The following is a 20,176-nucleotide window of genomic DNA, read 5'->3' as shown; positions in this document are numbered from 1 at the left end:
TTGGCCCATTGTTATCTGCACCAGCCAAAAAAACCAGCCCCCCAGGCTAATCCCACTTTCCAGCACTTGGTCCGTAGCCCATAGCAGGTTACAGCACTTGAGGTTCATAGCCAGGCACCTTTTAAATGAGTTGAGGGGCCTCTGCTACCCTTTCAGGCAGTGAGTTCCAGACCCCCACAACCCTCCAGGTGAAAAAGTTTTCCTCATTTTCCCATGGCAACCTATCGCTGGAATGGGGCTGGACCCACAACCTTCAAGCTCAGAGACTGAAGTGCTATTCCTGAGCCAGAAATCTTTCCTGTCTTGGTCAGTGCTCCACAACTACAGGTGAAAACAGAGCAATGATAGAACTTGCCTAAAACAGTAAATTGGATCCAAGACAAATCTACCCTTGAATAAAGCAATGTAAATGTTATTATAGTACAGCAGAGGATTTAAAGGGCAGAATCGCCCGTGCCCGCTGGTGTTGGGTGTGTTCAGTGGTGCGAGCAGGCAATATGGCGAGAATGCCAAAAATCGGTTTCACGATGTTGTGCCTGCGATTTGTCCGCTCAGCCTTTGATGGCAGGCCATGTTTCCTCATGGTAATACATCAGCATATCATAATAAGGCCAGGCCGCCGGACCGAGCCCCCCACCCACCATGCCGATGTGTTTCACAACACTATTTAAAAGGGGTGCACTTGGCGGGCAGCACTCTGAGGGGAACCCAGAGGTGAGTGCACAAAAACATCATGGAACGCTCATGAGGATCTCCTGTTGGACTTAAGGGTTGAGGTGCAGTGTGGGTGGGTGGGGGGGGTGGGTGGTGGCAAAGGCTGCCCTGCAGTTGAAGGTGGTGCACAAGCACGTGTGGGATAGTGGGTTGGGGGGTGGGCTGTAGGGTGGGTGAGGGAAGCAGCCAGACATTAGGGACACTGTGTATAAAGTGACCATTCTTCTGCTGCTGAGACAGTTCAGGCACAGCCACATTGATATGATTGGAGTCGGGCCTCTAGCTTATCTGCCCACTCAAGCAACACAGAGACATCAAAGTCCCACCAAGTGCTCCAGAGCTTTTCATCCCTTGGCCACAGACTGCAAACTAATGAGTGTTTTAAGGGCTGCAGAACAGTTGGACAGCTGCACACGTTGTGCAATCTCCTCACTAAAGCTGCTCATGGAGCAGTCGCTGCTGGAGGTGCTCACAGCCCGTTGCAATGTCATCATCCCGGTTTGGACCAGTCTCCTCCATGGTCCAAACTAACAGAGCAGCCTTGCAGTGTGGGTTAGGAAAATGTCTGTGCCTGAGCTGAGAGCACAGCCTGCAGTCCAATGGGCAAAGCTGCTGCCAATCAGTCAGGTGGAGTGGGGTGGAGGAGGGTGGGGTTTTGGGCAACCAATCAGGACACTAATCTCTGGATATCCAAGTGGTGGACAGCACTCTCCGGGATGTGGTAAGGGGCCTTCAGACTTAACCAGGACAGGTTCTTAGTGCACCCATGTTAACCAAATGTCTCTCTCTTTCATCCTGCAGGAGGAGTACATCAGGATTATGGAGGCCGGTGACCCAGCTGTATGATTCATGGCTGACAGGGAGCGGAGACAAAGGGGAAGAGGGAGACAGAGGCTCCTGGGTGGGCAGAGGGAGGAGCAGCACCCTCAGGAAGAAGGGGCGGATGGGGCTCCCACACAAGCTGCTGAAGAGCCACAGCTGTCGCTGGTCAGTGCCTAGCGACACCCAGGGTCTATAGACACCGCCTGTCATTCCTGTAGATGACCAAGAACCAGGGTCACTGAAGACAGCGCGTGTCCAGGGAACTGGTTGCTCACATCTGCCACTTGCTTCAGGATTTGGTGCCATGGGGACATGGAGGGCATCCACTGCCAGTAGCTGTGAAAGTGACAGTGGTGCTCAATTTTTACACCAGTGGCTCTTTCCAGGGCTCCACAGGTGACCTCTGTGGGATCCCACAATCCACCACCCACAAATGCATCCATGAGGTCACAGACGCCATCTTCTCGAGGGCAATAACTTCGTGCATTTCGCCCGGGACCAGGACAGCCAGGATGCAAAGGCCATTGGATTCTCCCGGATCTCAGGTTCCCCAAATGTGCTGGGTGTGATCGATTTCACTCATGTGGTGCTCAGATCTCCCTCATAACACAGGGTCAACTACATCAACCGCAAGGGCTTCCACTCGCTGAATGTGCAGCTGGTGTGTGACCACCACAAACACATCCTGCAGGTCTGCGCACGGTTTCCAGGGAGTGTCCATGACTCCTACATCCTGAGTCACTCTCAGATCCCTGAAATCTTCCAGGATCCACAGAGGCTACAGGATTGGCTCCTCGGGGACAAGGGCTACCCACAGAGGCCGTGGCTGATGACACCCGTGTGGTGGCCTCAGACTGCAGCAGACCGACGCTATAATGAGGCTCATGCTGCAGCTCACAACCAGGTAGAGCAGACCATCGGGATGTTGAAGATGAGGTTCTTGAACCGGTCTGGTAGAGCCCTGCAATACAGCCCACAGAGGGTGTCACATATCATCGTCGTCTGCTGCACCCTTTACAACCTGGCATTCCAACAGGGAGTGGAGCTGCCTGAGGAGGAGCTGGAGGTCTCCTTCAATGAGGAGGACGTTGATGTGGATGAGGGTGAGGGGGTCCTTGAAGGGAATGATAACAGCAATGAGGTTGTTTCACTGGCCAGATGAGGCAAGCGTGCTCAGGAGGCCCTCATAGATTTGTGGAGGATGATGACGACATGCAGTGAGGAGACTCCATAGATCCTCACATCACACCTGGGAACGTTTGACTCCAGTCTGGATTATGGCAGTGCCAATACCCTCTGTGAGAATGCTCCTGTCACGGAGATGCAGTGGAGGCCCTAATAGTCACTCGATCGCAGGAGGATGATGACAACATACAGTGAGGACACTCCATAGATCTTCACACAGCCTCTGAGAATGTCTGACTCCTGTCTGGCCGAGAGCAGCTCCCTTGTGCTCTGTAATCAGGGTCATATCATAGAGACACAGCCATGAAACTTTAGAAGCATCTGATGCTTTGTCTTTGGCACCTGAGCCATTTAGGAGCACAGCGTCACTGGTCACAGGTGCTGAAGAAATGGGGGCAGCCCCACTGTAAAGGTACTGAGAGCACACAGAGAGCATGATGGAACTCTGTGCCACCTGCCCACTACATTCTGGCAGCAATGACCAGCACCGCCGAGGTGCAGGCATCAGTAATGTTTCCAGGGAGTGTGAGGCTGGACCATCACTTTGGTCTGAAGGCTGCACAGAGCACAGGGAAGAGGTCCTGGACGGAGACACCTGCCTTTACCTTCTGCAGAAAGGTTTCACATCTGAGTGATATGAATACTGCTCATCAGAACATGGAGCCATAGGCAGAGAGACATTGTTGAGACTTTATTGACAATAGTGAACATTATGTACAAGTGATTAACATCCATGCCCAGGCTGTGCAACTACATTTTCTTAACTCTTCTAAGTCTGAAAGTTCCCCTCCCAGCCACCCACCATCCTGACTTGGAAATATATCGCTATTCCTTCACTGTCGCTGGGTCAAAATGCTGGAACTCTCTCCCTAACAGCACTGTGGGTATACCTACACCACATGGACTGCAGCGGTTCAAGAAGGCAACTCACCACCACCTTCTCAAGGGCAACTAGGGACGGGCAATAAATGCTGGACTAGCCAGTGATGCCCACATCCCAAAGAATGAACAGAAAAGTAAGGATTGGGAGCTGTATTCTTTCAGATACAGATGGATGGAAATTGTAGATCAGCTTACTATGCATTCCATTCACTGGCTGATCAGTGATGTGCGGTGATAGAGAAATCAGAAGTTTGCAGATTATTTTCTTCGCTTTCACTTCAATATAGAGACAGATCACAAATGTGTTTCTCGGTGCAGACTCGATGGGCCGAAGGGCCTCTTCTGCACTCTGTGATCCTGTGATTCTGTGAAACCCTCAGCAACATCCTTAACTTCTCAGGAGTTAGCAAAACTTCCTCCACGAGTACAACGATTCAGACTGAGAATGATGATGCAAAGACAGAGTATGATCCAGGAAAGCAGTAGACTTTGTCCCGTATCGAACTCCACCAGCAACAACTCAGCAACTGAATGAAATCAGAGATGCACAGAAATGTGATGAAGAAGGTGCTGAGGTCAGAGAGAACTGAGCCAAAGGATGGCCAGCGTACGTGCCAGACAATCCCGTTCTCAGACAATATGAATGACAGACAGGGCACTGCAATGTAGTTGATGATTTACTCATCTATGACGAGAGAGTGGTCATTCCTAGACTGCATGTACTGCAATGATTGCTTTAAGGACAGATGGGCATCACAAAATGTGGAGCCAGAGCAAGATATTCTGTTTGGTGGCCAGGACTGTCAAAGTCACTGGAAGAGATGATATCAAGCTGTATTACTTGTGTTATTCATCATCAGGAGACAAGAGAACCATTGATGTCCATCCTCCTGCCCATGAAGACCACGGGAACATCTTAGGGTGGACACCAGTTCAGAGGTGAGATGTTCTTGATTGTAGTGGACAGATAGAAGTCAAGCAGCGTTTTTTTATTCATTCGTGGGATGTGGGCTTCGCTGGCTGGGCCAGCATTTATTGCCCATCCCTTGTTGCCCTTGAGAAGGTGGTGGTGAGCTGCCTTCTTGAACCGCTGCAGATTCTGTCTGAAGCAGTGATTACATCGCTAAAGGAGGTATTTGTGACACATGGAGTCCCAGGCCTTGTAATCTTGGACAAAGGGCCACAGTTTGCCAGTGAATATTTTAAAAAGTTCACAGCATCATATGGGTCTGTTCATACTACCAGCTCACCAAGATACCCTCAAGCTACTGGTGAAGTTGTGTGTACTGTGAAAGCATTGCTAGAAAACAACTATGACATCTGACAGGCACTTCTGAACTGTCATTCAACTCCACTCCAAAAGTAGTGTAAGGGGTTTATTCTAACTGTGTGAAATGGTAATCAGACACAGTGCAACATCATCACAGGAAGTGATATAATGTCACATGCTGTCCCCTGTACAACCTCGTGGTAAGATGTAGCTCACAGTAAGATGCGTTCCAATAAGTTAGTGTTTTACATATCTCAGCAGTATCTGCAAATATTCTGCATTAGTCCAACAATACCAAGAATATTACGCTGAACATTGTGCAATCATCAGCGAACTTCCCCACTTCTGACCTTATGACGGAAGGAAGGTCATTGATGAAGCAACTGAAGATGGTTGGGCCGAGGACACTACCCTGAGGAACTCCTGCAGTGATGTCCTGGATCTGAGCTGACTGACCCCCAACAACCACAACCATCTTCCTTTGTGCTAGGTGTGACTCCAACCAGCGGAGTGTTTTCCCCCTGATTCCCATTGACTCCAGTTTTGCTCGGGCTCCTTGATGCCACACTCGGTCAAATGCAGCCTTGATGTCAGGGGCAGTAACTCTCACCTCACCTCGGGAGTTCAGCTCTTTTGTCCATGTTTGAACCAAGGCTGTAATGAGGTCAGGAGCTGAGTGGCCCTGGCAGAACCCAAACTGAGCATCAGTGAGCAGGTTATTGCTAAGCAAGTGCTGCTTGATAGCACTGTTGTTGACCCCTTCCATTACTTTACTGATGATCGAGGGTAGACTGATGGGGCGGTAATTGGCTGGGTTGGATTTGTCCTGCTTATTGTGTACAGTACATACCTGGGCAATTTTCCAGTGTTGTAGCTGTACTGGGACAGCTTGGCTAGGGGCGCAGCAAGTACTGGAGCACAAGTCTTGGGTACTATAGCTGGAATATTGGGGAGAATTTTCTTCCCGTCGGGTGTGTGAAGAGCCAATCGCCGCCATTTAACGTGGGTGGGCCAATTAAAGCTCGCCCAGCATGACACACACGCGGTAGTGCTCTGAGCGCTCCCTGTGCGGGTGTGGGGAGGAGGGAGAGTCGGGGCCTGCGCTTGAAAGAATGCAGAAATCTTCCTGAGGCACAGAGCTGCCTCTGAGATTTTCAGTTCAAAAGATTTTTAAAATAAAAAATTAAAATTATTCAGATGTGTCCCCTCATGTGACACATGAGCTGGGACATGTTTATGAATTTTAATAAAAATTTGTTTTTAATTTATAAACCCTTCATGAATCCTCATCCCGCCCGTGGATGAGGTTTGATGAGAAATGTGAAGGCCGCCTGGGCTCTTCACCGGCCCGACAACCTTAAGGCCGGACAGGCAGCCCTGACAATCACTTCAATTAGATTATTAATGGCCTGAGCAGGCCTTTGACAGCTGACTCCGGTGCCCGCCTGCCGGACTGAGGGTCTGAATGATGCGCGGTGAGGTTGAGACGCACGCCCGGCGTCACTACGTGTTGTTTTACACGTTAGCACGTGGGCGGCGGGCCCGCACACTGAACTGAAGATTCTGGTCATTGTCAGGGCCCATAGTCTTCGCAGTACCCAGGGCCTTCAGCTGTTTCCTGATCTCATTGTATCTGATTAGAAAAAATCTGCAGGTTTACAGGGAAAACGTAAGAGAGTGGCACTCACTCTTATAGAGAGGCAGCACAGGCATCATGGGCTGAATGGCCTCCTTCTGCGCTGTAACCATTTTATGAGTCTTTACGTGTGCACGTGTGTGTGTGTCATTCTTGAATTAGTCCATATCTGTTTGATGGCTAGCTGCCAGTTTCTCTAATCTGTGCTTCACCGATTGATGCTGGACACGATTCACATAGCTGTTCAGTTAATGTGTAACTGTTCCTTCTTGCAAGAGGAGTGGTTGCTGAGTCAGAGTACTGTTGCCATGGCGTCAGCTGGCTGCTTGGGATTCCTCCACTGCCATCCAAACACAACTATTCATTTGTTTACAGAAATTCAGCTGCTTCATAATGGTGCAGCTCCTATTTCCAGGAACCTGTTTAAAAGAAAACACCAGCCAAGCACAACCTCCACAAAGCAACAATAGGAAAATTTCCTGCGTTCTTTTAGAAATTGCAGGTCTGCTTGCGTTTCAAAGCCTTTTTTCAGGGCTCTGGGTGATGTGGCAGATTAGAAAGCTATCCTTACACTCGAGACCTAGCTCCAGTGGGATAAAATACGCTCTGCTGGCCATGAAGACTCGGCATGAAACCCGCTTGGTTAACTCAAACAGCATTTTTAATAGATACAGGCTCACAGCACACAAATGGTCATCATTTGACAGTAAAAAGATGGAGTTCCCTTCCTTTGCTTCTCACTTACAGGCAACACTGAGCTGATTAAACAAGTTAATATGGTGCAGTAGAGTTGACCACCTGAAATGCACACAAAAATGCTAGGTTTCTCCTCCTGGAAACTGTCCATGGGCATCCTGTTCACCTGAAACTCTGCTCCACTGTGTAAGCGGATATCAGCAACACTGCAGCACCCACAAAGCGGGTGCCACAAAGGCCACTTTCTGACTGCAGCCTGTGGAAACATCGCCCACATTCATGATTTCTCAGTTGCTTCTCGTTCTGGAGCCTTCTGCTGGTGGCTTTTGTGAAGGGGGCATGTATTTCCCAAGGGAATCTCCCTAATGCCCCACTACTGAAAGGAGCAGGACAAAGCTACAGAAGACGGAGCTGATCATCTTACCTGACTCACCCACATTTACACCCCACTTGGTTTTACTTTTCATTGACTTCAGTTAGTTTGTGATGTTGATCACTTTATTATGCACATTGATGCCTTCACAGGCAGAGGCAACTCTCATCTCAGTGTGGCTCCTATCCCTGAGGGACCAGCTTCCACTTATATTTATATTATACCATTTAGTGTTTATTTATATATTACATATCTAGACACTGTTAGCATAATAAAACTTCTCACAGAGGGTTATAAAGCAATGTAAGCAGTGAGCTACGTAAAGTGACTAAAAGCTTATGGTAGGCTTTTAAGGAGTGTCTTAAAGGAGGAAAGTGAGGGAGAGAGGGGGAGAGGTGTAGGGAGGGAATTCCAGAGCTTGGGGCCCAGGCAGCTGAAGGCAGGGCCACCAATGGTGGAGCGATTCTGATTAGGAATCCACCAGAGGCCAGGATTAGAGGAGCACAGATATCTCGGAGGGTTGTAGGGCTGGAGGAGATTCCAGAGATAGGGAGGGGTGAGGCCATGGAAGGAATTGAAAACAAGGATGGGAATTGGAAAATCAGGATGTTGCTTGACCAGGAAACAATGTCGGTCAGTGAGCACAGGGGTGACAGGGGAATGGGACTCGCTGTGAGTTAGGACACGGGCAGCAGAGTTTTGGATGACCCCACGATTGCGGAGGGTAGAATGTGGGAGAGCAGCCAGGAGTGTATTGGAATAGTCACATCCAGAGGTAACGAAGGCATGGGTGAGGACTTCAACAGCTGATGAGCTGAGACTGGGGTGAAGTCGAGTGATGTTATGGAGGTGGAAATAGGCGGTCTTAGTGATGTCACGAATATGAGGTCGGTAGGTCATCTCAGGGTCAGATGTGACCCCAAGTGTGTGAACGGACGAGTTTAATCTCAGACTCTTACCGGGGAGAGGGATGGAGTCAGTAGTTAGAGAACAGAGTTTGGAGTGGTGACCAAGGGCATTGGCTTTGGTCTTCTCAATATTCAGTTGGTGGAAATTTCTGTTCATCCAGCACTGGATGTTGGATAAGCAGTCTGGTCATTTCGAGAGAGTGGAGGTGGTGACATGGAGCTGGGCAGAGCACGTGACATGTTACTGACCGTTACCATTGATTGATCGAGCTTCCAAACCTTGACTGGGGCTATGAAAGTGTGTCTATGGGGCAGTGCCATCTGCCTGCTCCAGAATCCAATACTGCTCCTCCTGTGGCATTGTTTCAGGAATCCCCTGAACTAACACTTTCTCCAGGGTGTTCTGACAACCATGAGGAGTTCCCTGTAATATGGTGTAGATCTATGGAGTAGATTTCTCCCACTTCTGTACAGTTGTTTTCAGTATATTAATCTCCACTACCTGCGCCTAGGGTCAGTCTGCCTTTTTTTAAAGACTGGTTCCCTGATCTGTCTTTGTATCTGAGGGTGGTCAATCTCTCCCCCTCATCCACTGCCAGGTTCTTATACTCACTGTGCCTGTTGCTTCACCCAGTGACATTGGATGACATGGGATATATGGCACAGAAACAGGCCATTCGGCCCAACCAGACAATGCTGGTGTTTATGCTCCTCTTGAGCCTCCTCCCATCTTTCCTCATCTAAATCTATCATTGTAACCCTCTATTCCCTTCTCCCTCATATCCCTGTCCAGCTTCCCCTTAAATACATCTATACCATTCTCTTTGACCACTTGCTGTGGTAGCGAGTTCCACATTCTCTCCACTCTCTGGGGGAAGAAGTTTACTTTTCTGAATCGCCTGTTGGATTTCTTGATGACTATCTTATATTGATGGCCTTGAATTATTCTCCTACTCACAAGAGGAAACATTCTCTCTCTATCCACTCGATCAAAACCTTTTGTAATTTGAAAGGCCCCTGTTGGCTCACCCTGCTTCCTGTTGAGTGGGTATATCTGGGCTGGTGTTTGGGCAGCCGAGGTGCCATGACAGTGTTGAGGAAGATGTTAATATTTTACTTACTCCTTTACCTGAGTAGATGGCCTTTTCCTCCAAGATATCCATTAAGATTTTGAAAATGCAGACACTTGTTTAGCTGTGTTGTACTGTCATGGCTCCTGGAAGTCGGAGCAGCAAAGTGTATAGTTATTGCTATAGGCTGACAATCCACATCAAGCTGAAACAATCTGAGGTCTTCCTTGCCTTTATGTCTTATTTTCCCGTCTCCAGCAGCCTTTTTTACTCCTCCTTCTGCTCGCTGAAAAGCTTCTCCCTCATTGGCCCTGAATCTCCACAGGGATTGACTCAATCTTGATCGATAATTTTAGTAGGAAATCTACCAAACCTCTGAATTAAGTCTCTTCTGTTTCTCCAGGGTTCCTCCAATCTCCCTCAAAAGTTACAGCTGGAGAACGAGCGTAGCAATTTGGGGCCAATGTTTTCAAGGTTGATTATTCTCCTTTAGTTAGATGTACTTTGGCACTACTTACAAGTTATTGTTTTTCCTTTGAAATGAAAGAACACAGAGTTAGTAATGTCACTAGCAAGGACAATTCTTATCACCCTGTATTGTGTGCACTCATAGCATTGTTATCATCATGATATGCAATTGTACACTCAGTAAAAGCCCTTGTGACAAACAATATGTGTTCTCCCAGGGGTTAGGAGCTAATATGGTTGATTATTATTTGCAGAGGTCATCTAGGTTATGATGCACGTTGGGAATGGTGCCTTGACTTGCTTTAACCAACCTTGTGAAGGTCACTAAACCTCTTGCAGCTGGGAGGCTGGTGGAGTTTGCACTCATTGCCTCTTTCACCTCCCTCCATGGCATCCACACCATCAATTTTGTGGGACCACTGACCATAGCCCAGAAAACTGTCTCTTCTGGACCTTATTTCTGCTTGAAGGACTTAAGCATCAATAAATCTGGGATCTCTCCTAGGTGGTGATCTCACTCTCTCTGATGCTGTTCCCTACCTCACCCGACCCTGACTTCACACTGTTCTCTAACTCCCTGTTGAGAAAGCATGTTCGTTTAAAATGACGCACCATCACCCAATTTCACTCCATGAGTGGCAGTGTGCCAAGAGGCCCTATTTTTTTCTCCCTAGTACAAGTAGTAAGAGCCTGGCTAAAGCAAGTCACAGAAGTCTAACTCAGATGCTAATCTGCCAAAAGGAGAAGGATCCAACCCTGAAATTTGATCAATTCACTCAGAGCATAAAAATACTGTAAGAGATGGTCACGTCACAAAAATGTAAGGAATGGGAGTCATTACAAAGATGAAGTTTATAAGATTGTTATGTTCTGGGACTGTCACTTTAGTTGAAGGTAAAATGGAAGAAGGGGCTCATGTGACTGGCTCTGAATTCTGGGTGGCTTAGTTGCTTTGGGGAAAAGAGGGGCCCCAGTCAACAGACTTGTTGAGAAAGTGCAGGATGTCACAGCTTTGGCAATCGCAAGAGCATCTCTGCTGACTGTGGGAAGACAGTCTCCAAGTCACAAAGGGAGGTGTTAGAAATGTCAGGTTTATAAATGGTTAATTTATTTTTAAACTATTAATTTAATTTCAAGATATAATGGAGTTGGGGGTCTCAAGGATAGCTGATTAGCATTTCTACCTGGATACAAGACCCATGTCATTCATGTTACCATGGAAATGAGCTTTGCGAGGGGAAGAGTCCATAGAAAGCCACTGTTGTATGGGGTTATAGGGTTTCCTAAGCTATCACTGAACCTGGCAGACCTGAGGGAGTCTGCAACAGTCTGAGAGACAGAGAGAGAGAGAGAGAGAGAGAGAGCAGGAGCTAGAGGCAGCTAGCTCTGTACCTGAAGCAGCGAAAATGCTGACATTATTGCTCACCGCACAGAATGCAGGTGGGAACTCACATCCAGATCGAAGAGACCGACTTCAAGGAGATATAAAGGAGGCTGCAAGATTTGTCATGCTAGGGCCCAAGAGAAGGAATCTCCAGTGTAACCCTCTCAGTGAAAATCAGTTCTGGGATCAGAAGTTACATGACTGGGGAAGGGAAAAGGAAGCAGGCCATTGGGAGCGGAGAATAGCTTTGGACTGGTTCCGGAAAAATGAAGTGTCCACTAATGGTGCAGTGTAAAGTATAACAGTAACCACAGATCCTAGGGCATAACAGGAGTTAAATGGGGAGATTCTTTTCTGTATGTTTAGACTATAAGTTTCAAACTGAACGGTGTTTGGAAATTGTTGTTTTTAGTTTGTTTGTTACAGTAACAGTCTTAACATTTGAAATCTTGTCCTGTGATCCTTTCAAATCAGTCACTGGAAGCTCAAATATCTTTTTCGAGGTTATTGGTTTCTGTGGAGATCGCAACTGAGTTTTTCCACGTGTTTACACAAAGACAATACAAAAATTGACTGTGTGATCGATAGTGAGGAAGGAAGCTGTAGACTGCAGGAAGATATCAATGGACTGGTCAGGTGGACAGAATTGCAGCAAGTCCAGAGAAGTGCAAGGTTATGGATTTGGGAAAATTTAACAAGGCGAAGGAATACACAATAAACGGGTGGATTCAGAGGAACAGAGGGATCTCAGAGTATGTTACAGATCCCTGAAGGATCTGGGTGCCAGGAAAGCTTCTCAGGGGTACTTACTTTTATGAGTCAAAGTATAGAATCTCAGAGCAGGGAGTTGTACAAAAACACTGGTTAGCCTACAACTGGAGTACAGTGTGTAGCTCTGGGCACTGGACTATCGGAAAGCACTAGAGAGGGTACAGAGGAGATTTATGAGATCGTTGTCTGGACTGAAATTTCAGTTGTGAGGAATGATTGGATGGGCTGGGGTTGTTTTCTTTGGAACAGCAGAGGCTGAGGGTAGACCTAATTGGTGTATAAAATAATACAAAAGAGGGGTTAAGATAGATGGATAGGAAGGATCTATTCCTCTTGGCTGCGGTTTAATAATCAGGGGGATAAGTTTAGGATTAGAGATTGGAGGTTTAGAAGAGAATTGAGGGTGTTAGGGATCTAGAACTCACTGTCTGGAAGGTAGAGGCAGAAACCCCCATCACATTACATTTAAAAAGTACTTGATCAAGTGCGAAAACCTACAAGCTACAGAACAAGAGCTGAAAAGGCTGGATGGTCAATTGTTGGTTGGCACAGACACGCTGGGCTGAATGGCCTCTCCTTTCATGCTGTAAATTCCTGATGTCATATTTTACCACAAGGGGCCATTAAGGAAGAGACTGTGACATAATTTAAAACAGAATTAGAGAAGTATTCAAAAAGCAAGAGTTTAAAAAAGGAAATGGTGATCTCCAAAGTTGAAATCAGGACAACTTAACAGGACAGTGCAGAAGGGGCTTGACTCTGTGTCTGCCCTACATACATATGAATTAGGAGCAGGAGTTGGCCACTCAGCCCATTGAGCCTGCCCCGCCATTCAATAGGATCATGGTGATCTGACTGGAACCTGCACTCCACATTCTTGCCTACCCGCGATAACCTTTCACCCCCTTTGTCAATCAAGAATCCATCTAGCTCAGCCTTAAAAATATTCAAAGACTCTGCTATATGTGCCTGAGGATGGCTTTATATTTGCAATGGGTTCCAGAGGGTGAGGTTGGTTCCTTAGTACTCAAAGGCTATGCAAATAAATCAGAAAATTGTTTAGGGTAAGAAAACTGAGCTTTGTAGTGTGGGTAGCCTGGCTATAAATTGGGGGAGGGGGGAGAGGATTAAATTTAGATGTTGCTAAGTGACCAGTTAGAGAAATTTATATCAGGCAGAATAGGCTAGAGTTCCATCTCATTGTGTCTGACTAACTCGATTAAGCATTTGATGAGGTAACAGAGTGGATTGAGGTAGTGCAGTTGATCTTCTGTCTATGGGCTTTCAAAAGATGTTAGATTAGATATCACACATTAGGCTTGATAGCAAAATTGGGGCCCATGGGATGAGAGGGTTGGAAGCAACATGAATACAAAATTGGCTATGAGACAAAAAACAGAGCTGAGGTAAAAGGCTGATTTTCGGACTGGAGGGAGATACACACTGGAGGCGTACATATCACTAAGGTTCAGGATCAAGGCCACTGCTGTTTCTCGTATAGGGATTTGTGGGAATAGGGCACGATTTCTAAATTTGCAGATGACACAAAACTTGGAAGCACATCAAACAGTGAGGAGGATAGTGATAATCTTCAAGAGGTCATAGCCAGGCTGATGGAAAAAAAATTCAACACAGAAAACCGAGGGGTAGGCAGAGTGAGGAGAGACAGCACAAGCTAAATGAAATGATTACAAAAGGGATGCAAGGAGAGGGAGAGCCTTTGAATTAGCAAAGCAGCTAATAAATCATAAGATAAAAAGCAAAACACTGTGGATACTGGAAATCTGAAACAAAAACAAAAAATGCTGGAAAAACTCAGCAGGTCTGACAGCATCTGTGGAGAGAGAAACAGAGTTAACGTTTCAAGTCTGTATGACTTTTCATCAGAACTAAGGAGAAGTAGAAATGTGGTGAAATATACACTGTTTAAGGTGGGGGCATTGGGACAGATGAAGCTGGATAGAAGGCCAGTGATAGGAGGAGACAAAGGAGAGATTAACAAAGATTTCATAAACAAAAGGTGGAAGGGGTGTTGATGGTTGTGATACTGGCTAAAGGAGGTGCTAATGGTGACATTAAATAGAAGCAGGATGAGCAAGTGACAGACGGCACAGGGCACGGTGGGGGGAGGGGGGGGAGGGGAGGGGACGGTGTGGGAGAAAAGATCAAAATAGGCTGAAAGATGGGGATAAAACAATGAATGGAAATACATTTTAAAAATAATAATAGAAATAGATGGGAAAAATATATCTATAGTAAAAAATGAATATTGAAAAAAGGGGATCAAAAAGGGGTGAGGGTGAAGGATGGAGTTCATGATCTGAACTCAATATTCAGTCCGGAAGGCTGTAAAGTGCCTAGTGGGAAGATGAGGTGCTGTTCCTCCAGTTTGCGTTGAGCTTCACTGGAACATTGCAGCAGGCCAAGGACGGACATGTGGTCATGAGAGCAGGGTGGAGTGTTGAAATGGCAAGCGACAGGGAGGTCTGGGTCATGCTTGTGGACAGACTGAAGGTGTTCCACAAAGCGGTCACCCAGTCTACGTTTGGTCTCTCCAATGTAGAGGAAACCGCATTGGGAGCAGCGAATGCAGTAGACTAAACTGAGGGGAGTGCAGGAATGTTTAGGCCCTTGGACAGTGAGGAGAGGGGAAGTAAAGGGGCAGGTGTTGCACCTTCTGGGGTTGCATGGGAAGGTGCTGTGGGAGGGGGTTGAGGTGTAGGGGGTGATGGAGGAGTGGGCCAGGGTGTCTCAGAGGGAACGATCCCTGCGGAATGCCGCCTGGGGGGGTGAAGGGAAGATGTGTTTGGTGGTGGCATCATGCTGGAGTTGGCGGAAATGGCGGAGGATGATCCTTTGAATGTGGAGGCTGGTGGGGTGAAAAGTGAGGACAGGGGGCACCCTTTCATGGTTCTGGGAGGGAGAGGATGGTGTGAAGGTAGAGGCGCAGGAGATGGGCCAGATATGGTCAAGGGCCCTGTCAACTACCTTGGGTGGAAAACCTCAGTTAAGGAAGAAGGAGGACATATCAGAAGCACTGTTTTGAAAAGTGGCATCATCAGAACAGAAGCGACAGAGGTGAAGGAACTGAGAGAATGGGATGGAGTCCTTACAGGAAGCGGGGTGTGAAGAGCTGTAGTCGAGGTAGCTGTGGGAGTCGGTAGGCTTGTAATGAATATTGGCGGACAGTCTATCACCAGAAATTGAGACAGAGAGGTCAAGAAGGAAAGGGGAGTGTCAGTTATGGACCATGTGAAAATAATGGAGGGGTGGAAATTGGAAGCAAAATTAATACATTTTTCCAGGTCCAGACAAGAGCATGAAGCGGCACCGAAGCAGCCATCGATGTACCGGAGAAAGAGTTGTGGGAGGGGGCCTGAGTAGGATTGGAACAAGGAATGTTCCACATACCCCATAAAGAGACAGGCATAACTGGGGCCCATGCAGGTACTCATAGCCACACCTTTTATTTGGAGGAAGTGAGAGGAGTTTAAGGAGAAATTGTTCAGTGTGAGAACAAATTCAGCCAGCCGGATGAGAGTAGTGGTGGATGAGGATTGTTTGGGCCTCTGTTCGAGGAAGAAGCTAAGGGCCCTCAGACCATCCTGGTGGGGGATGGAGGTGTAGAGGGATTGGACGTCCATGGTTAAGAATAGGCGGTTGGGGCCAGCTAATAAATCATCCTGGGCTTTATAGATTGAGGCACAGAGAACAAAAAGCATTAAGTTATATAGGTATATATAGGTTTATAACCTATAAAAGTCACTGAGTAAGCCTTAACTGGAATATTGTGAACAATTCTGGGCACCACACTTTAGCAAAGGGTACAGAAGATTTACCAGAAAAATTCCAGGGATGAGGAATTTCAGTTCTGTGGAAGTCACTGATTAAGCCTTAACTGGAATATTGTGAACAATTCTGGGCACCGCACTTTAGCAAAGGGTACAGAAGATTTACCAGAAAAATTCCAGGGATGAGGAATTTCAGTTCTGTGGATAGACTGGAGAAGCTGGGACTGTTCTTTTTAGATTAGAGAGAGCTATGAGATTTGATGGATGTGTGTTTAAAATCATTAAGGGTTTAGATAAAGTAAATAAGAAGAAATTGTTTCCAATGGCTGAAGGGTCGATAATGCTTTTGAAATGTGGTCACTGTTGCAATGTAGGCAAACAGCAGCACATTGCAAGGTCCCTCAAACAGAAATGAGATAAGTAACCAGACAATCTGTCTTTGTGATGTGGGTTGAGGGTTATATTGGCTGGGACACCAAGGAGAACATTTCCTCTGACAAGTGCAGTATTCCCTCAGTAATGGACTGACACAGAATGGAGATATACATGCTCAAGTCTGGAGCTTAAACCCATGAATGGACTCTGAGATGAGACTATGTCAAGATTGACATTTTGTACTTTGAATGATGCACCAGTTACAAGAGGAAAAGATGTTCTGGACAGGGTAGTCTGTAAAACAGGGATAATCCATAACAAAAAGTTAATTGACTATTTCTCAAACCATCAAATGAAAATAAAGACCAGAAGCTACACTTTAGAAACTGTCGAGCCATGAGGAAAACCATTTAGATTCAGCGAGTTGTTGTGATCTGGAATGCACTACCTGAAAGAGCAGTGAAAACAGATTCAATGGTAACTTTCAAAATTGGAATTGGATAAATACTTGAAGGGGAAGGTTCTGCAGTGCAATGGGAAAGAGTGGACCAGTGGGAGAATACACTGTTGGCTGACCCTTGCAATCCAGTATGAATGCCCAGTTTCCCTTACTGTTTCATACTTTCAGCATCTTTGACAGAATAGTTTTGTATTGAAGGTTGCTGGGGCTAGTCTAACAACAGATGCTGTGAGATGTCCTGTTACAGCAAAAATCTGGCCTGTAACAATTTTTTTGGATTGCCTGTGAACACGCAGGTACAGGGTAACAAATAGACCATGCATATCAATCCACTCTCCAATCTCAGGAACCTTTGGTCAGGAGCTACTTGTATTCCTTTCAGTTTATATACTCTTATTTGCTATTCACAATGCAATCTCCTCTACGCCGGAGAGACCAAATGCAGATTGTGTGACCACTTTGCGGCCCCTGTTAGTCTGCAAGCATGACCCTGGGCTTTCGGGCACCTGTCATTTTAATTCATCACCCACTCCTACATTGACCTCGGCCTCTTACACTGTTTCAATGAAGCTGAGTGGAAGCTTTTACTTGACCCATTAGCACTGCCTCTTGCCTTGCACTGTCATCTTTTTTGTTATTTAATCTCCCTGTCACAGGCCTTTCCTTTTGTTTTTTCCTTCTCCTCACCTCCCCACCTCTGTACTTGATAAAAATTTGTATCATCGCTAACTGCTTCCAAATCTGATGCAAGATCACCAATCTGAAATGCTAACTCTCTTCCTCTCCCCACTGGGTGCTGTCTGACCCGCTACATATTTCCAGCCTGCTTTTTTATTCATATAAGGTTCCCACAGTGACACCTTTCACCTGGAGAAAGTGAGTGTTCCCAGTGGGAACAGGTTTGGATGGAAGGGACTGGTTGTTTAAGGGAGAAGCTGGGCATCCAAAGGGCAGCAGTGTTGTTGAAAGACACAGCTGATTTTCAGAGATTTTGCTAGTGATGTTATGTTAGTGATGCTAGCAGGTGTGGACCGATTGCAGGCCCATGACGGAGAGATCATCAAAGAGCAGCAAAAGATTCATGGATGGAGGCAGGCAGATGCTGGGCAAGGAAGAAAGGTTAGAGAGAGATTAGTTCAGCAGGGAGGAGCCACCTGAAAACAATGCTTCTGCTGGGAAAGTCTATTCTTGTGTTTCCTGGAGAGAAAGGGTCTGCGAGGTCAGGCAGCTATGCGTTTGGAGGTAGCGGAGAAACTTGGATGTCATATCAGTGATACTCTGACCTAATGGGATTGCTAATTGGATCATCATCAGGAGGGAGATGGTTATGGCAGCTAGGTAACATTTAGTCAGAGGCCTTTGTGTCCATCTTTCATATTTATCTACGAGTGCACTAAGATTTACTGGAAGTGGAGTCCCAGAAACCTGCACATCAGCTGTGAAAACATTCATGAGACTTACCCTGATGTTACAGTGTGTGCAGACACTTGCTACCTCAGGTGGGTGAAAAGCACGCCTTGATGGTGGGCTCTTCTACACTACTCAGATTATCTTCAGGCACAGCCAGGCAGCGTACAGCTTCATACTCACATTATCCTGGTGCAAAGCTGGCCTCATGAAGTGAGGGTCTAGAAACAATGCAAAAGGATCAATCATTTTGTTTTACTTCCACCCAGAAATTCTTCAGCTGTTAATAATGTCTTATTTATGTTTCATGCACCAGCTCCTCAGCCTCACTGGTAACAGTAACAGAGCTCAATCCTCGGGGCTAATTCTTCCTTCACTTGTTGGTTTTGGGGCAGGGTCTTTTGCTGGGCAATAAACTGGTGCAGGATGACAAAACTCTGCAAGCCAACACTCTTTTAAACAGATAGGTTGGTGCTGGATGATCAAGTGAACAGCATGAGCGGTGTCATTGTAGCTGCTTAACTTCCACTATTATCACTGTCTGCATTTAGTGTGTGAGTATACTGGTCATTAAATCGTGGTTGTGACCAATCAGTATCCAATCATCCTAGACTTAAATCCAAGGGAATCCCACTAACAGGCAAGCAGAAACAGAACCTTTGTGGATTCCTGCGTTGGTTTTGTCGAGTAGTCGATGGGTTTCTGATCAAAAACAAACCCGATGTAGGTCATGTGTTCTCCAGTGGGTCAGATTCTTCAGTGCTGGGGTTTTGTCACTCCTGGAAAAGAAGTGGTATATTATGAATAGGCGTTTTCCTGCAGTGCAGCCAGTGCCCATTGCACCCAGCTGGCACCTTGTTTGTTGGCGTTGCACCAAGAATGTAATGCACTCCAAAAAGTCACTCCTCCCTGGTACCCGAGTCACATTCAAGTATGTTTGATATGGTGTTAGAGATACTTACTACAAAACCCACAATTTGCTTCTGCCAGCTTTGCCCTCCAATGTACAGTCCCCCTGTGGAGTAATGTCTGCCACTCCCTCCTCCAAGAGTATTAAGGGTCTGCACTGTGGTGTAGGTAGCCACTTGTATCTGTTGTATGGATGTTCAGTGTTGAGAGTGCACTGTGGAGTGAAACATTAAGCCTGTGATCATGGCTGGCTTAGTTTTGTAGAATCTCACCGGTGGCATTTCAGAGGTTATTATGGCACAATTTGTATATACTTGGGTAAATCTGTTACCTTCAGCTTCCTTTCACATCCCTACACAGTGAATTCCAGTATTTCACATGCATGCTTATTGGTTAATGGTTTGGTGCATTGGTCCATGTCAACTAGTTTATTTTGTCAATTATGACCTGCAACACTTGGCCATAAAGGGCTGTTAGGAACTACAGCTAACACCTCCCTTCCTGTCAGTCTAAATATGACTGCTAGTTATATTCATGCTCAGTCTTCAGCCACGTACTTAAGCTCAGGCTGCTTTCTCACACAATAGAGAGTTGTAAGAGTTCTGGATATTGGGGTACCCTTCCATTCTGCATGCAGGACCTCCACTTGGACATCACGCTCTCTTCCACATCTTGTGCTCCTCCACCAACATGCTTGGATTTTGTGAGCTGTTTTATAGCTTTTTAATAGTCACCCACATGAACCTGAACAACCCAACTCCAAATCAGTGAATGCTGCATTGTGACTGGTTTATGGGTTGTACTGACTGCAGTTCAAGTTCAAAAGAGCCAGTCAAGATAGAAGGAGATAAGCAATGCCAACTCAACAGTAGTCCAATATAGAATTTAAAAAAACTGAACAAATTTGCCAAAGTACAGCAAAGTCACACTATGGATAACCCAAGTTATTCATAGTACGTGGTGCTGAGCACTGTAACAGATGAAAGATAACCAAAATCATTGGAAAATTAGGCATATTAAAAACAGAGCCAGTTGGCTATTGCTCACTTTGTGCC

The sequence above is a fragment of the Carcharodon carcharias genome, chromosome 16, assembly GCF_017639515.1.
Source record: "Carcharodon carcharias isolate sCarCar2 chromosome 16, sCarCar2.pri, whole genome shotgun sequence".
Taxonomy (NCBI): domain Eukaryota; kingdom Metazoa; phylum Chordata; class Chondrichthyes; order Lamniformes; family Lamnidae; genus Carcharodon; species Carcharodon carcharias.
Note: the sequence above shows the minus strand (reverse complement) of the source record.